Genomic DNA, 18,816 nt, shown 5'->3' on the forward strand with positions numbered 1-18,816 from the left:
TCGTGCACTGGAGTGGGAGAGGGGGCAGTCCCTCAGCCTGGCCCGGTGCCTCTCACAGTCTGGGAGCCCCGCCATCGATCTCCCCAAAGAGGTAGGCCCTGCCCACTCAGCCAGGGCTCCACGATGGATTGCCCCCACAGAGGGAGGCCCCGCCCACCCACCACAGAGCTGCTGTGGGGTAGCCTGGGCCTCCCTCTTTGGGGCGATCATGGAGCGATGGCAGGGTCCCCCACCAATCGCATTGTACCTGCCTTGGCTGGCCTGGCACCGTTGGGTGTCATAGCGTGGTCGTCTGGATGGTCGTTCCGCTGTTGGGCCGTTCGGTTGATTTGCATATTACGCTTTTATTATTATAGATTGCTGAACCACCGTCACTTTTTCTACTGAAAATATATTATCAATGATAATGTTTGCTAACAGGAAGACAGGATAGCATAGGCAAGGATACACTGATTTATGCTTTGAAAATCTGGATTTTTTTCACTTAAGAAAATGAAATGCTCTGATTTTCCAAACAATGAAGTGGGGATGATAACACTGGGATATCTAAATTTCTTGCTCTTGAACTCTGCATCTTTGGTGTTGGGTGAACATAACTGTAATTAAAGAAATACTATAGCCCTGGCTGGTTTGGCTCAGTGGGTGGAGCATCGGCCTGTGGACTGAGGGGTCCTGGGTTCGGTTCTGATCAGGGGCATGTACCTTGGTTGTGGGCACATCCCCAGTAGGGGGTGTGCAGGAGGCGCCTGATTGATGTTTCTCTCTCATTGATGTTTCTAACTCTCTATCCCTCTCCCTTCCTCTCTGTAAAAAATCAATAAAATGTATTAAAAAAAAAGAAATACCACAGGCAAAGGTTCTTGGTGGATTATAAAATGATCTCCAAATGTTATTATTCTTGTGGCATCTCATCACCATTGATATAGAAGACATGGTAAATTTATTTAGGCTCCTACCCAATAAGTTATCAAATTTTATATTACATTTAGGCAGAGTACTAAAGATCCTCACAGTGTGGCACAAGATAATCTTATGGTAATGGTCCCTCCAAGCAATATTCCGATAAAATTTCAGCGTGAACACTTTTGTCGTCCACAGCAATTAATCATTTCTGTTGATTAGATGAGTTAAAAAAAAGTCAGGTTCGCCCTGGCCAGTTGGGCTTAGTGAATGGAGCATCAGCCTGCAGACTGAAGGGTCCCCGGTTCGATTCCAGTTAAGGGCATGTACCTCGGTTGCAGGCTCCTCCTCTGCCCGGCCCCCTGTCGGGGCGCGTGCAGGAGGCAACCAACTGATGTTTCTCTCTGTCTTTCCCTCTCTCTCCCACTCTCTCTGAAAACCAATGGAAAAATATCCTCAGGTGAGTTTTTTTTCTTTTTTTAAAAAGTCAGGTTCATCAACACATGCCACAGGTAGCATCTGTAACAGGTATTATTTTTGGGTGTGTGTTGGGGAGGGTGGAGGCATGATTCTTTTTTTGAGCCATTTTCCTCAAGAGGTTTGTGTAATTCAGGCTCAACTAAAGCAAACTCATTAGCTCCCCTAAGCCTTCTGTTCTTCCACATAAGATAGTGGAGGGTCGTTTGGTAACGTTTTCCTGAGATCTCTTACAGCTCTGAAACCACATCGTTTAATGAGGACAGAAGTGAGTGTGTGTGTGTGTGTGTGTGTGTGTGTGTGTATGTGTATATTTAATATACTTTATTGATTTTTTACAGAGAGGAAGGGAGAGGGATAGAGAGTTAGAAACATCGATGAGAGAGAAACATCGATCAGCTGCCTCCTGCACACTCCCTACTGGGGATGTGCCCGCAACCAAGGTACATGCCCTTGACCGGAATAGAACCTGGGACCCTTCAGTCCACAGGCCGTTGCTCTATCCACTGAGCCAAACTGGCTAGGGCCCTATTTGTTTAAGAAGTGAGTATATTTACGCCCGTGGGGATGTGTGTAGGTATGGGTATGCGCGTTTTTACCCTAATCATATATGCACTCTGTGACTAGAAGCAAGTCTCTTATTTGGAGAGAGGAATTGAAAAAAAAATGGGAGAGGCATTTGCAAAAATAAAGGGAGGGGGCGGGCTGACGTCCAGTTGTCCCATAGGGATCCCGGCCTATGCATTGGAAGGACCAAACTAGGAGCTGAATGGAAAGAGTAGATGATGGTTACGGTTTACTGTAGAGTCATTCCACACAACTCTATTGGGAAGGTGTATCGATTGATTTATCAGTGATGGAGGAGGGGATGGGGTGTAAGACAGAAAAGACTGCGTGGTGGAGAGAGTTGATTTTTCCCTTTCCTTTTTCCCTCCCTCCCTTCCTCTCTCTCTTCCTCTCTCTTTTCCTCCCTCCCTCTCCTTGCTTCCTTCCTTTTAAAACATATTTTTACTAGAGGCCCAGTGCATCCATGCACCGGTGGGGTCCCTCAGCCTGGTCTGCGCCCTCTCGCAATCCGGGACCCCTCAGGGGAAAGTTAGGTTGTTCCCCAGTTAACTTTGCTTACCGTAAGTCAGGCCTGGGGATCTGTCCTTCTGGCAGAGTTTTGGGATGGGCATATGAGCAATTCTGGTCAAGAAAGTCTCTTTCCTGTGAGGCCGGTGTGGCTCAGTGGTTGAGCATCGACCTAGGAACCAAGAGGTCACTGGTTTGATTCCCGGTCAGGGCACATGCCGGGGTTGTAGGTTCAATCCCAAGTAGGGGGCATGCAGGAGGCAGCTGATAGATGCTTCTCTCTCATCGATGTTTCTATCTCTCTATCCTTCTCCCTTCCTCGCTCTCTAAAATAAAAAATAAAAGCATATTAAAAATTGATTAAAGGAAAGTCTCTTTGCTGAGTCGCAGTTTGTTAAGTTTTATTTGCTTTAAGGGGTGATTCAAAAGACGGAATTCTCTTCTCTTTGTTTTGTGATGAGGTGATGATTAGAGCGGTTTTCTTCCTCACACTGTGAGGAACTGTCCTCTGGAGAAATAACGCATCCATATTGGTTGCAGTTGTACGCTCTTTAATTTTTATGGGGTAATAAAACAAATAACAGGGAAGGATTTAATATGGAGACGAGTCAAGTATTTGTAACATGTGAAGGCTAAATGATATGATAGAATAATATGCAACAGATGGTTTTACCATAACTTTTTAAAAAAATATATTTCATTGATTTCTTACAGAGAGGAAGGGAGAGGGATAGAGAGTTAGAAACATCGATGAGAGAGAAACATCGACCAGCTGCCTCCTGCACACTCCCTATTGGGAATGTGCCTGCAACCAAGGTACACGCCCTTGACCAGAATCGAACCTGGGACCCTTGAGTCCCCAGGCCGATGCTCTATCCACTGAGCCAAACCAGTTAGGGCACCATAACTTTTAAAAACAGTTTCTTGGGTTCTAATGACAGACAATAAGTTGAATGTATTAAAAGCATACAATTTGTTCAATTTTGACACATGTATACTTGCGTGAACATCATTTTTAGCATAAGGTCTTTCACATGTATTTGTAAAGGTATCGTTTGGTAAATTTCAGTTTCTGTTTACTCATTGCTAATTTATTTCTAGTTAAAATTTTGCTATTGTATATCCTGCAGTCTTTATAACTCACTGATTAACTCTTGTATCTCTCTCTTTTTTTGTAGCTTGCATCAGATTCCTACGTGATCTGTGAGTAAATCCAGTTTTATTTTTTCCTTTCCAATCTGGGCGCCATTTATACCTTTTTCTTGCCTTATTCGGTTGGCCGGATCCCTCTTATGATGTTGAATTAATATTGTCAGAGTAGACATTCTTGTCTTACTCCTGTTCTTAAGGGGAAAATGTTTAGTCCACCATTAAATATGATGTTAGCTATACGTTTTTATAGATGTTGATTATCAGGTTGAGCAAGTTCCCTTTTCTTCTTTGTTTGCTGAAAAATTTCTATCAGAAATGGAGGTTGCTAAATGCTTATTTTTCCATGTGCTGAAAAGATTACATAATTTACTGTTTGGAATTTGTTAATGTAGTAGATTACATTGATTGATCTTTGAAGTTTTACAAAGCAACCCTACTTTCCTATGATAAACCCCACTTGGTCACGATGATGTGTTATCAGTTGTATAAATTGTTGGATCCAACCTGTTAAGATATTACCTAGAATTTTTGCTTCTTTAGTCAAGGAGACTATTTTTTGGGAATTTATTTGTCAAAATCTGGTCTTTTGGTAATTCTGGCCTCATTGAACAGGTTGGGAAGTGTTATTTTCTATTCAGTTTTCTGGAAGGGGTTGTGAGGAATTGGTGTTATCTCTCTCTCTTAAATGTTTGGTAAATGCTCAACTCTGAAGCTGTGTAGGCCTGGGGTTTTCTTTGCAGAAATTTTTAACCATAAATTTAATTTTTGCAACAGAGACAGGGTCATTCTGATTACCTGTTTCTTCTTCAATGAGCTTTGGTCATTTGTGTCTTTGGAGAAATTTACCAAATCCATCTAAGTTGTTGAATGTATTGGCATAATGTTGTTTATGATATTTCCATATTATCTCTGTAATATCCGTAGAATCTTAAATGATACTGCTCCTCACAGTCATGATGTTTGTAATTTAGTTCTTTTCTTTTTGTCTTTACTGATAAGCCGGCTAGAAGCTTGTCGATTTTATAAATCTCTTCAAAGAATCATGTTTGGTTTCATTGATTTTCTATGTGTTATATATTTCATTGACTTCCACTTTGATCTTTATTATTTTCTTTCTTCTTCCTACTTTTGTTTTAATTTGCTTTGGTTTTCCGATTTGATTTTGAATTTGGGACAACAAGCCCAAAGATTCTGGAATGTTTATGTTTTTTTCTAAATGATGATATTACCTGATAACATATTTTCCTCATATTGAGAGGATTTTGGATTAAAATCTTTTGATAGGTATGTAGGAAACTAAGAAAAAAATATTGACTTTATTCATGGGGAAAAAATTAAAGGAAGAAGTTGAGCAAAACTGAGAAATAAGGGAAATTTAGTACTTTGTGTCATAACTTTAAACAGCATTTAAGTGATCATGGTGATATACTCGTTAAATATTGATTGAACAAAACTTAGTTATAAGGCTATTGAGAAATTGAGGGGGGGGGAGTATGTATTAGTATGTGTTGGGGGAGGAAGTTCAGTACTTGATTTTTATTTCCCATAGTGGAAGTCAATACATAATGTCCAAAATGGAGCAGTTGAGAAACACCAATGCAAAAATGACATTTTAAACATGAGGATAAGTAGTAGACACAGCAAGTGAGAGAGCTAAAAATGGCTTGTTCTCAGGGAGTGGGTTGTGGCGCGAAGAGTCATTTTATTGGACTTCGAAAAACCCATCCATTTTGCTTTCCTACCAATAAATATTAGGTGGAAACCAAACTGAAATAAAAAATGCTCAAAGGATAGCTCTGAAGATCAAGTGTGGAAACCTGGTATACTCTTGTTGAACTGTAACTGACTTATACATATTTATTGTTTTGTTACTGTTGTCATAATTAGAAGCAAACCCGATAGATCACCATAATTGTCATAGTCTCGCCCTTAACCACCGGTGGACACAGCTTCATGCACTTAAAATGCCATGTAGTCATCCGTAAAATAACATAATCATTTCTCTCTGTCTATTCCATGGAGTTCTGTGAAGCTCAACTGTTTGTAGAAGGATTTGATTCACTATAATGGCTGTTCTTCTAAAGCAGCGGTTCTCAACCTTCCTAATTCCGCGACCCTTTCATACAGTTTCTCATGTTGTGGTGGCCCCCAACCATAAAATTATTTTCGTTGCTACTTCATAACTGTAATGTTGCTACTGTTATGAGTCGTCATGTAAATATCTGATATGCAGGATGTATTTTCATGGTTACAAATCAAGCATAATTAAAGCATCGTGATTAATCACAAAAACAATATGTGATTATATATGTGTTTTCCGATGGTCTTAGGCGACCCCTGTGAAAGGGTCGTTCGACTCCCAAAGGGGTCGCGACCCACAGGTTGAGAACCTCTGTTCTAAAGGATAATAATTATTTTGTCTAAGATCTGTCTCACTAGGCTGGATATGGGGGGAGTTGTAGACTAACTTAGACTTGGATTTTCTAGAGAGATTTACTTCTGCTTCCTGGGACTGGTCACCTAGGAGGTTTCATTCATTCATTCACTCATCCATCCATCCATCCATCCTTTATTCATGCATTATTTCTTGGTTTCATTCATTTACTCATTCATCCATCCATCCATCCATCCATCCATCCATCCATTCACTCATTCATCCATCCATCCATCCTTTATTCGTGCATTATTTCTTTGTTTCATTCATTCACTCATTCATCCATCCATCCATCCATCCATTCATCCATCCATCCATCCATCCTTTATTCATGCATTATTTCTTTGTTTCATTCATTCTAAGACGGTAAGAGAGCAGATGATGCTCCGGGTGTTGGGCCAACTGCCATTTCTTGCCCTGACCCGCCCTGTCACCATGGCTCCGTGGCTAGTGTGGGTTTACTCGCGTCCTTTTCGGGCAGGAAAGTAGGAGCATAAATATTTAACCTTCAGGAAAGGGCCTCGTTTACTGGAACTCTGACCGTATGAACCAGGGTGATAAATCTCTCGGAACTATTTCAATATGCATAAGAGAATGAAACCACATGGCTGACGGGCTAACTTGAACCTTGGATTGTTTCCCTCTCTCTTAAAAAAAGGGGACTTCTGGACAGATAGACAATCATCAGGCATAAGTGATGACATTTATCTTGTCAGGTGGCCCCCGCCTGCCTCCCCAGGCACTGAAATTTATATCGAGTCTGTCCAAAAGCTTAAAGGAAAGTGTATTTTACCGCTGCCAGTAGGTTTTGTTCCGCTGGAAAGGAGTCATTTCCCTTTGCTCTCAGTAGATTGAAAGGAAATTCTCATTCTTTGACCGCCTGTCAATAAGCAGAGGGCGAAGGGAGGGGACAGAATCCTGCAGACCGAGGTCCATGGCGCCACTTACGTGTGCTTCCTGAAGGTTTCTGTTCATTAAAGGAGCCGCTCATCAGCAAAGAGAAACTGAATTTCTTCTCGGTGCATAACGCCGTCTTGCACCGAGACGAAATTTAAGTCCATATAGAGCAGCGGTTCTCAACCTGTGGGTCGCGACCCCTTTGGCGGTCGAACGACCCTTTCACAGGGGTCGCCTAAGACCATCCTGCATATCAGATATTTACATGACAATTCATCACAGTAGCAACATTACAGTTATGAAGTAGCCACGAAAATAATTTTATGGTTGGGTCACAACATGAGGAACTGTATTTAAAGGGCCAGAAGGTTGAGAACCACTGATGTAGAGATTGTGTAAAAAGGCTTATACTCAAACTTGGAAGCAGACAATGTAAGTTGAGGCTGTGGGAAGGGTACAAGAGTTTGAGGGTCTCGTATGTTTTTACATAACAGTTTATTTAACCGTTTTGATATTCTATTGCCGTCATCATTCCACACAGGAGAATATCAAAATTCAGAGTTTAACTTCCCCTGTGTAAATGGCGTAACATAACTGCTACATTTATGCACCCAATTAAAATACCCCTTTCCTTCTAGAACTGATAGATTTTCCGTTGCTTATACCCGCCTTGGTATTAACCTTCGTCGAACATCTTTGCCAGCCCTGGCCGGGTGGTTCAGTTGGTTGGAGCATCGCCCTGTGCGCCAAAAGGTTTCGGGTTCGATTTCAGTTCAGGGGCACGTACAGGAGCCATTGATGGATAATTCTCTCTCACATCGATGTTTCTCTCTCTCTCTCTCTCTCTCTCCCCCCCCCTTCCTCTCTCTAAAAACCGATACACATATCCGCGGGTGAGGATAAGAAAAAATCTTTGCTAACTTTTGCTCATGTTTCCTGCTCAGTCGCTGGAGTGCCCGTGGCCCGGGTGTCTCACTGGCTTGGCTTTGGTCCTCCGATGGTCCTCTTCCTTTTCCTCTCTGTTTTTCTCATTTATTTATTGCCTGGTAAACTGTATATCTCTTCAGAGCAGAGACTGAAATATCTGTCTGTCTCTTCATCACGGCACAGTGTCTCGCTCAGGGTAGATGTGCGGTGAACGGCGATGAATGAATCAAATGAAGGGTTGCATCTGGCTTCTGAGTAGCACTGCATGCCGGGACCTCACTTCCTGCCAGTCCTTTAAGACATTCCTTAGACCAGGGGTCCTCAAACTATGGCCCGCGGGCCACATGCAAATACAAAGATTGTATTTGTTCCCGTTTTGTTTTTTTACTTCCAAATAAGATATGTGCAGTGTGCATAGGAATTTGTTCATAGTTTTTTTTTAAACTATAATCCGGCCCTCCAATGGTCTGAGGGACAGTGAACTGGCCCCCTGTTTAAAAAGTTTGAGGACCCCTGGCTTAGACGTTCCTTCATTCTTCCGATCCCGGCTTTTCCCTCCATCTCTCTACTGCTTTAGCTACACACAATTCTTTTCCAGCACCATCACACCCCTCCCTTCACGCTTATTTAGTTCAACGTCAATATGAATCGAGTTCTCTTTGTAAGGAGAAAGCGCCAGCCAGGAGCTGAACTAGTACCACCTGACCCCAACTCCCTTCTGGAATTTTTGCGGCCCTTCCGTGAGCTTCATTGTCCTGTCCGTTTCTGAAAGAGAAAACAGTCTTTGAGAAGTCCCCCTGTTTAATAACACATTGTATGCGGGAAACGTATCATTCCTTCAGAGAAATTACCTCCGCATACTTGTGTCTGTAGAGTATGGGATTCCAGGGAACATGCAGGAGCAGTGAAATTATTATGTGTCAAATGAGGGCATGAGAGTTAGCTGAGAGTACAGAGGGTTTGATATGTTGAGTAAGACAGAAAATTCTTGGACTGAAGGCCAGGCAGTAGTAAGACCCAGGACATTATAAAACGTGTAAATAGTCGAAACCGGTTTGGCTCAGTGGATAGAGCGTCGGCCTGCGGACTGAGGGGTCCCAGGTTCGATTCCGGTCAAGGGCATGTACCTGGGTTGCGGGCACATCCCCAGTAGGAGATGTGCAGGAGGCGGCTGATCGATGTTTCTCTCTCATCGATGTTTCTGACTCTCTCTCTCTCTCTCCCTTCCTTTCTGTAAAAAATCAATAAAATATATTAAAAAAACAACAACAACAACAAAAAAAACAACGTATAAATACGTTTCCCGCATACAATGTGTAAGCGGAGTGATGAGCATGGAAGTCTGACCTCTCAGCCAAACCTTTAAACACACTCAGCGTGGCCATGTGTTACGTCTGCGCGGTGATTGCTACAGGCCCGCCCTAGGAGCAAGGGACTCACCTGAGACACAGTGGTCGCCTGCTGTGGCTACTAAGACAGGGGCAAGTCTCCAAGGCATCAAGCAAGCGGTCATTTGGGCAGACGGCAAAACGGACGACCCGGGACAACCATCAACACTCCAGAGAGGGACCTCCCTGTGCCTTGTCTAGTAATCTATCCAATAAAAGCCTAAGCGACCCTTACAGCAGAACGACCAGTCGCTATGATGCGCACTGACCACACACGAAATAGCCCCCTTTGCCACCAGGATCTAACAAGGTGGGTGTCCCCTCCCTCTCGTTTTATAAGTGTCTTTTTCTGAGAGGTCTTCTGAATAAAATTTAAAATAAAATTACATGCCAGCCAGGCTGGCGTGGCTCAGTGCTTGAGCGTTGACCTAGGAACCAGAAGGTCCCAGCTCGATTCCCGGTCAGGGCACAGGCCTAAGTTGTGGCTCCATCCCCAGTGCGGGGCGTGCGGGAGGCCGCCGATCAGTGATTCTCGCTCATCATTGATGTTTCTATTTCTCTCTCCCTCTCTCTCTGAAATCAATAATAAAAAAAATACATTTTAAAAAAGATGACATTCCATCAAACATTATTCTTTCCGGGAGGAGACGCTCTCGGAGCCGTCGGCCGCCTGTGGACAAGGCCCCCCCCTCCCAGCAAAGCCCGCCTCTCGCGTCCCCAGGCAGTGGCACTAGAAAAGGCTCTGCTGTCATCTGAATCCTTTTTTAGTGACAATCTCCCGTGGCCACCTGGTTTCAGGAAGCTTGACAGATTTTTGTTGTGAAATCGTATTCCTACCCTGGGAGCCGGAGCTGCCCTGCTTCTCATTCTGTCCTTGGTACTCGTGTCTCCTCAAGGCCACGCTCACTCCCCCAGCAGCCAGGCTCCTGTGTGTCTAAACCAGTGATGGCGAACCTATGACACGCGTGTCAGAGGTGACACGCGAACTCATTTTTTTGGTTGATTCTTCTTTGTTAAATGGCATTTAAATATATAAAATAAATATCAAAAATATACGTCTTTGTTTTACTATGGTTGCAAAGATAAAAAAATTTCTATATGTGACACGGCACCAGAGTTAAGTTAGGGTTTTTCAAAATGCTGGCACGCCGAGCTCAGAAGGTTCGCCATCACTGCCCTAAGCTAACCTTCAGTTGGTTACTCGGGTAGATTGTTCTGCATTTTAGTTGTAATTCCAGGTTCGTCTTGGGAGGAGGTGAGTGTAGCTTCCACCTCCTCCGTCATCATCTTGGATCCCTAACCTTCCACTGACTCATGAATTCTTTTTTAAAAATATGTTTTTATTGATTTCATAGAGAAAGGAAGAGGGAGAGAGAGAAACATCAATGATGAGAGAGAATCATTGATCAGCTGCCTCCTGCACGCCCCCTACTGGGGATGGAGCCTACAACCCGGGCATGTGCCCTTGACCGGAATTGAACCCTGAACCCTTGAGTCTGCAGGATGATGCTCTATCCACTGGGCCACAGCAGCCAGGGCATGAATTCTTGATGTTATCTCTGGGAAGGAGAAAGGCAAGATTTGCTTGGGAAAAAAAACTGTGGAGAAAGTTGCTCACTTCTCTGCAGTCCATTTATGCTTTCAATCTGTTTTCTTCTTCTTCTTTCTTTTTTTGAACTAAAACGCACAACTTCTTGCCAGAGCTCTATGCTCCAGAATACACAGAAAAAGTAGAAACCACGTGGATATGACAGGCTTTTAAAAATGTGGAAGCAGTCCCATTTGACCCAGTGATCCCACTTCTAGGACTATATCCCAAGAAAGCAGAAACACCAATCAGAAAGGACATATGCACCGCTATGTTCACAGCAGCACAATTCACCATAGCTAAGATTTGGAAACAGCCTAAGTGCCCATCAGCAGACGAGTGGGTTAGAAAATGGTGGTACATCTACACAATGGAATACTACGCTGCTGTAAAAAAGAAGGAACTCTTAACCATCCTTGCAGCAGCATGGATGGACCTGGAGAGCATTATGCTAAGTGAAATAAGCCAGTCAGAGAAAGATAAATATCACATGATCTCATTCATTGGTGGAATCTAATGAACAACATAAACGGATGGACAAAAATAGAGCCAGGGAGAAAGAATATTTTAGAATCTAATAGAAGTAATCCTGTGATTTGCAGATTTTTAATATTTCCTGTAACTTTTGTGATATTATACTATGTTAGTATAGTTTTGGTAATATTATTATATTTAAAATTGTTTTTCTTGAAAGATTAATGTTTATTGCATGGAACATTATTATATAGATATTTTTTAATCTTCACCCCTATGATATTTTTCCATTATTTTTTTAGGGAGAGTGGAAGAGAGAGGGAAAGACAGAGAGAAACATCGATGTGAGAGAGACACATCGATTGGTTGCCTCCTGCATGTGCTCTGACCAGGGCCCTGCAACCGAGGTACATGCCCTTGATCAGAATCAAACCCAGGACCCTTTAGTCTACAGTCCAACGCTCTATCTGCTAAGCCAAACTGGCTAGGGCAACATTATTATATTTAAAACTTTTTCTTGAAATATTTAAAAAAAAAAGTTAAATGCCCCCCAAAAAGAAAAAAAAAGTGGAAGCAGTTCTCGTGTTTCCCTCCCCGAGGTCCGTCCTGTGCAGATGAAACAGCCACGTGTGCTGAGTGAAGGTGAGCTGGGCAGGCACCTGCCTGCTGTGCCACCTGAGTTGCCTCCCGAAGTCTCTCAAGTGCATGGCCCGGGAGAGACCATTACTGACATTTTCAGATGAAGAAACGGAGGTTCGGAGAAGCAGTTGCCCCCAGTGTGGGGACCTGAACCATCCAGACCCACCGCTGAAGCCTAAGAAACAGGATGTCCTCGTGGCTTCTTACGCCATTAAGTTATTTAAAAATATATATATATTTTATTGATTTTTTTACAGAGAGGAAGGGAGAGGGATAGAGAGTTAGAAACATCGATGAGAGAGAAACATCGACCAGCTGCCTCCTGCACACCCCCCACTGGGGATGTGCCCGCAACCAAGGTACATGCCCTTGACCGGAATCGAACCCGGGACCCTTCAGTCCGCAGGCTGACGCTCTATCCACTGAGCCAAACTGGTCAAGGCTATGCCATTAAGTTTTAAAGTCATCTGTTAGGAAGGCTCAGGCAGGCTGTGACTTCAGAACACGGATGCAGTCTGCTTGGTTCTTTGTGGGGGTCACAGATAAGTCCGTCAGCGCACGTGCGCACCCAGTCTCCGAGAATTCTGAGGTTCTTCCTGAAAACGTGGTTTTTGATGGTTATCAACTTAAACACACAGGAACACACCCCGCCCCACCACCACTGGTAAGGAGAACAAAGGAAGTAGACTGTGACTCGCTGGGAGTGGCCGGCTTGAGGAGAGGAGTCAGTAATCCTGGGATCAAGAAGACTCAACTCAGGCCCTGGCCGGTGTGGCTCAGTGGTTGAGCATCGTCCCATGCACCAACAGGTTGCTGGTTCGATTCCCCGTCAGGGCATGTGCCCAGGTTGCAGGCTGGATCCCCAGTAGGGGGCGTGCAGGGGGCAGCCAATCAATGATTTTCTTATTGATGTTTCTTTCTCCCCTCTCTCTCTCTCCCCCTTTCTCTCTCCTCCTCTGAAATAAAAACAGACACCTATTTTTTTCTTTAAAAAAGAAGACTCAACTCAGATGTCACTTGGACAGGGAGGGCCGGGTTGAAATGTGGGTTTAAACTCTGGTCTATTCTGCCTGAGATCTCTAGTTCCCAGGCTCTGGGCCCGGGCCCTCCCAAATCGCTCCCACACTCAGAACCCACGTCTGTTTCTTCAAGACAATTTCTGGCTCAGTTGCATTAATATATCCTCACCAGCAGACCCATCTGAAAAAGGCTGACCCTGTGACTTACACGGGAGACCTGTTGTTGCCGTTTTTTTAAAGAGAAGCAATGCGCCGAAGCCGGTTTGGCTCAGTGGATAGAGCGTCAGCCTGCGGACTGAAGGGTCCCGGGTTCGATTCCGGTCAGGGGCATGTACCTGGGTTGCGGGCACATCCCCAGTAGGGGGCGTGCAGGAGGCAGCTGATCGATGTTTCTCTCTCATCGATGTTTCTAACTCTCTATCTCTCTCCCTTCCTCCCTGTAAAAAATCAATAAAATATATTTTAAAAAAAAATTTAAAGAGAAGCAATGCAACCAGAGGAGGGGACAGACCATGCCATAACACAGATGGAACACGACAGAATACAAAACCGAGAAAGAGCTCACTTCTTTTGGGCTGCGAAGTGGCTGGGATGCTATCGTGAAGTTCAGACTCGCGTTTCTGATGAATGGTCTCAAACTGAGCGCTGCGGTGGAGTCCAGGCCGTTAATAACCAGGCTGCTTGCAATAACCATGGCAACACGGTAGCCAAGTACAGTACAATCAATCACCCTGATTACTGCGGAATTAGCACAAAACAAATGTTTATTCTTTTCCTAAATGGCTGTATTATGATGATGATAACAGCTTCCGATTTCCCCCAGGTTTGCTCCTCATCACTCCCAGTCCACACGAGGGGAGCACACGGCTTTGCCTGATATTTGGTTCTTCTGATCTCCCCCCCTACCCCTCCCCCCCCCCCCAGAACCATGCAGAGCACAGGGGAGTGGGTGGTAGCCGACTGTCCTTTCCTCTTCCCCTTGTGCCTCCATCGGATTCACCAGAAAACATAACACTCACATCGATTCATTGATCCCTGGCCGCCTGGGCGCCAGGAGCGGGAGGCTAACCTTTCAAAAGGTGCCTGGAAGCTTCGGATTCAAATGGCCAATCTGCGCTGCATGTTAATTGGCATCACGGGATGTTGATTTCCTTGGCGGGCACGGAGCGCCAGCCCCGCATCCCATCGGCTCCTGGCAGATACAGCCGCCTGGGAGGGAGACACGCCAAGGTCACGGGCGTGTCACCCGCCTCGGTCTGTCCTCGCGTGATGCGCACCTGACGGAGACAGGCCGCTCGGGTGTCACGCGGGCCCTGCCGGCGGAGGCCGGAGACTCCTCGCGGCCTGTCCACTTGCCGGCCTGGTGAGCGGCGAGGACAGCTGGCACTCGGCTGTCCCCAAGCCCCTCTTGGGGTCCCCGGCACCACGCTTCCTCGGCGATTGAAGCAATTAGCTGCCGCGCGGCTGATGTACCCCACCGAGGACGGGTGGCTCGCCTGACACATCTGGGCATTGAAAGTAATTGAAACAGCTGCTTCCGCCCATATGGCAGCGAAAGCTGGTCCTGCAGAGCCTGCTGCCTGGGCTGCACCAACCTCGGGCAAATTAGCCGTCATTAATCCCCGGATCTGACCTGCATACGCAGAGCCACTAATCAGGACAGCTGGGCGGGCACCGAGGACCAGGGCCCCTTTAAGATTTCTAAATGGCATCCCAGGTTAAAAAAAAATAAAAGAATAATAAAACGCACAAACCCAAATTACAGTCTTCCTCTTCCTCTCACTCCCCCACCCCTGAGGAGGTTGGGGTGTGGGAGCTAGAATAGCAATGGGAATTCTTGGGCATGTCTGCTGCTCAGTGCATGCCAGCCTGGTGGCCTGCAGCTATAAATAGCTCGTCTCCCCACATAGAGAACAGGAGCGGGGTGTCCTGTGGTCTTGGTGGCAGGGCTCTGAGCCTAGAGAAGCGGGTAATAAATTGCAGATCTGAGAGCAGGACAGGGCAGTTTCCTTCATGCTGGCTTTTGGGGGGGACTGGGTTTCCATATCTGAACCCCAAAGGCATGGGCCTTCCTCGATATGGACTTTTTATTTATTTATTTGTTAATCGTCATCTGAGGGTATTTTCCCATTGATTTATAGAGAGAGTGGAAGGAAGAGGGAGAGACAGAGAGGAATGCCGATGCGAGAGAAACACATCGATTGGTTGCCTCCTACACGAGCCTGAAACCAAGGTATGTCCCCTTGACCGGAATAGAACCCAGGACCCTTTCGTCCACAGTCCACAGGCTGATGCTCTATCCACTGAGCCAAACCAGTGAGGCACTGGATGGGTTACAAGTAATGACATTTTCTCTTTTTAGTTTGATACTTGAGAAAAATAAATAAATACTTCAACATCGTAAAAGAGTCTGATAGATTAGTGTTTTATTTCTCTCTCTGTTTTTCTGCTAATACTAGAGGCCCGATGCACGAAATTCAGGCAAGAGTCGGCTTACCTTTCCCCCGGCTGCTGGCACCGGCTTCCCTCTGGCACCCGGGACCCGGGCTTCCCTCCGGCCGCCAGCAGGCACCCAGGACCCAGGCAGCTCTGGCTTCGTCTGAAAGGTCGTCCGGAAGGACGTCCGGTCTAATTAGCATATTACGCTTTTATTATTATAGATCTCTGGTTCCTGTTCTTTCATAGCATTGTGATAAGTAAGAGTAGGAAATCGATTCTTAGGGTAAAAAGAACCAGTCTAGTCATCTCCCCTTTTAGTTATGTGCGTCTCTCTTCTGTTGTGGTTCCTGTGAAAGGGGCTCTGTGTGGACTTTTAAAAGAGGAGCCTCAGGAGGAAGATGAGATCCTGGGCCTGGGGCCCTGGGGATGGCAGCGCAGTGCGGGTCAGGGCCTTCTCGAGGTGCCGTGGCGGGACCCGCAGCTCCGTGCCCGCTCCCTGCCCTGCCCCGGGAGGTGGCTTGGGCCGCGAGGCATCCCCGCGGGCTGCGGACGGTGGTGGACTGAGTGCGGGGGGCCGAGCCGGTTGGTTGCTGATGGCATCTTCAGAGCTGAACCGAACGAGTTTCTCCCCCGGGAGCTGGCTGACGATGGCTACTCTGGAGTTGAGGTCCGAGTGACACCGAACAGGACAGAAATGATTGTTTGGGCCACCGGGACGCAGAATGTTCCTGGTGAGCAGGGCCCACGGATCTGGGAACGGACTGCTGTGGTTCGGAAGAGGTTTGGCTTCCCTGAGGCTAGCGGAGAGCTCTATGCTGAGGAGGTGGCCCCGAGTGGTCTCTGGGCCATTGTTCAGGCAGAGTCTCTGCGTTACAAACTCTTAGGACCATGGTCGGCAAACTGCGGCTCTCGAGCCACCTGCGGCTCTTTGGCCCCTTGAGTGTGGCTCTTCCTAAGCCTTAGGAGGACCCTAATTAAATGAATAACAACGTACCTATCTGTATAGCTTTAGTTTAAAAAATGTGGCTCTCAAAAGAAATTTCAATCGTTGTACTGTTGATATTTGGCTCTGTTGACTAATGAGTTTGCTGACCACTGTCCTAGAAGGCCTTGCTGTGCGGGGCCTGCTGTGCTGTGCGGCGGTTCATCATGGAGAGTGGGGCCGACGGCTGCGAGGTTGTGGTGTCTGGGAAACTCCGAGGACAGATGGCTACATCCGTGAAGGTTGCCGATGGTCTGATGATCCGCAGCGGGGACCCTGTTAACTGCTACGTGGACACTGCAGTGCGCCATGGGCTGCCCAGGCGAGGTGGGCTGGGCATCAAAGTGAGGATCACGCTTCCTTGGGACCCAGGTGGTAAGAGAGGCCCTGAGAAGCCCCCGCCTGACCGTGTGAGCACCGTGGAACCCAAAAATGAGATCCTGCCCTGCACCCCCATCTCGGAGCAGAAGGGTGGGAAGCCAGGGCCGCCTGCCAGGCCCCAGCCCGTACCCACAGCATCACAGGGTCCCCTTGGCAGCTGGAGCTGGAGTCTGGATGTTGCTCTATAAAGACGTTTAATAAAATCTTTTTAAAAGATGAAAAAAAAAAGAAGAAGAGGGTCAGCATCCCAGTGACAAAGACCGTGCTGTGCAGCGATGTAGTCAGTATCGTTTCTCCCACATCCTCTCTAAAAGCTGATAAGTAAGCAGCAGAGTTGGAAGATGAAATCCGCTATGGACTTCAGACTCCACGGTGTCTCATTCGCTGACAGCGCATGAGCAGGCTTTCCATTGTTCAGAGTTGGGATGCTAATAAAGTTCATTTGCTTTGGTAACAACTGTCTTCCCAGTGTGTTTTCACAGCCGAACAGGAGGAGCCCTTACAGATATTTTTACTGAATAGAAAATACTCACCTTTTCAATGACAGAAAGACTTAGGAAACAGTGTTCAAAAAATTGGGCAACTAGACCCACGATTAGAATTTTCTGAAATGTGATGTGTACTCAGTTTTCTCATGTTTTGGGTCAGAATTGTATTGTTTCTGCCCATAGACTGAGATGTAGAGCAAAAGGTGGTCTTTTTATGTGTATTTTTAAGTCAGATATAAACTAATATACCAAACTAATATAAACATCTACCAGAAATGAACAAATTATATTTCTGAGTGAATGAAGAGGTAATAATTTAGACTGGCCGAACATATAAGAGTAATGGTTAGACCGACACTCTTCGGTTTCTTAGAATGTTGTTTATATGAGGTTTGTTTCCCCCTTTCTTCTCCTTTTTTCTTCTCTTTCCCTTTTCTTTTTTTATTTTTCTTGGAACACTCCTGGCTTAATACACTCAGGACAAATATATATATCTTACTTTCCCAGTATATTTATGAACTGACTTCTAATTAAAATTCATTGTTTCCCTGGGTATATATTATTGGAGACTGAGGAACCCCCTGCCCATTGTTCCCTGGGCAGGAAACTAACCAATGACAGTCATTTTCATATTGTCTCCCAGCCACGCCACCCTGCCATCTGGGATACTGTCGAAAGACTCTGTCCACATTTCTGTTTGCCAGTTGCCCCTGTCCGCCTCTGTGATAGGCTCTGCCAATAGGGGGTGATAGAGAGACCAAATAGCTGGAGGAGGAAGGAGGGACTGCACCTTGTGTTTTTGCTTCAGGTCCCTGTCCCTGTTGCTCCAACAATGCAGTGGAAATCTCTGTTTTTTTGCCTTCAGGGACTTTATCATGTTGTAAAGATACTCTCCTGTGTGTGCCTTTAGGGACTTTATCTTTTTAACATTTACATTTAGGTATATGATCTCCTTCGAATTAATTATTGTGCATGATGTAAGATAGGCGTCGAGTTTTTTTTTTTTCTCCCCATATAAACATATGCGGGTGGTCTGGCATCTTTTCCTTGTCCAAACGGATTGTATTTGCACCATCATGAAAAGCCAATTGGCCATGTATTTGCACAACATTTAGTTTTCTGTTTGCTTTAAGTAGTTGGGCATGGCTTCGTATTTCTTTGCACTAAATGGTCCTGGCCCGTTCAGCATCTCCTTTGTCTTTGGCTTTCCACCTAGTGTTCCCAGACTTAGCCAGTGAACGTATTGGACTCTGCAGTAAGTTTAAATTTCAGACACACAAGAAATAATATTGCTTAGTTCCCAGTTGGTAAATAGCTGAGTCTAAGAGTAAATGCATTCTGTACACCAGTGGGTTTCTACCTGTTCCCAGATGCTCCCCCAAAACCCTCAGTGATGCCATGAAGAATGGTGGCTCAGTTGGTTAGAGCATTATCCTGGTATACCAAGGTTGTGGGTTCAATCCCTGGTCAGGGCAGATACAAGAATCAACCAATAAGTGCGTAGATGGGTAGAGCAACAAATTGATTTCTCTCTCTCTCTCTCTCTCTCTCTCTCTC

The 18,816-nt window shown here is 45.6% G+C and overlaps 1 pseudogene; it reads left to right on the forward strand.

The window, feature by feature from the left end:
* The window catches only part of LOC102430892, a 98,194-nt pseudogene extending 81,235 nt beyond the window's left edge, over positions 1-16,959 (forward strand).
* The last annotated feature ends 1,857 nt before the right edge of the window (positions 16,960-18,816 follow it).

Source organism: Myotis lucifugus, unplaced genomic scaffold, assembly GCF_000147115.1.
Source record: "Myotis lucifugus unplaced genomic scaffold, Myoluc2.0 scaffold_495, whole genome shotgun sequence".
NCBI lineage: Eukaryota > Metazoa > Chordata > Mammalia > Chiroptera > Vespertilionidae > Myotis > Myotis lucifugus.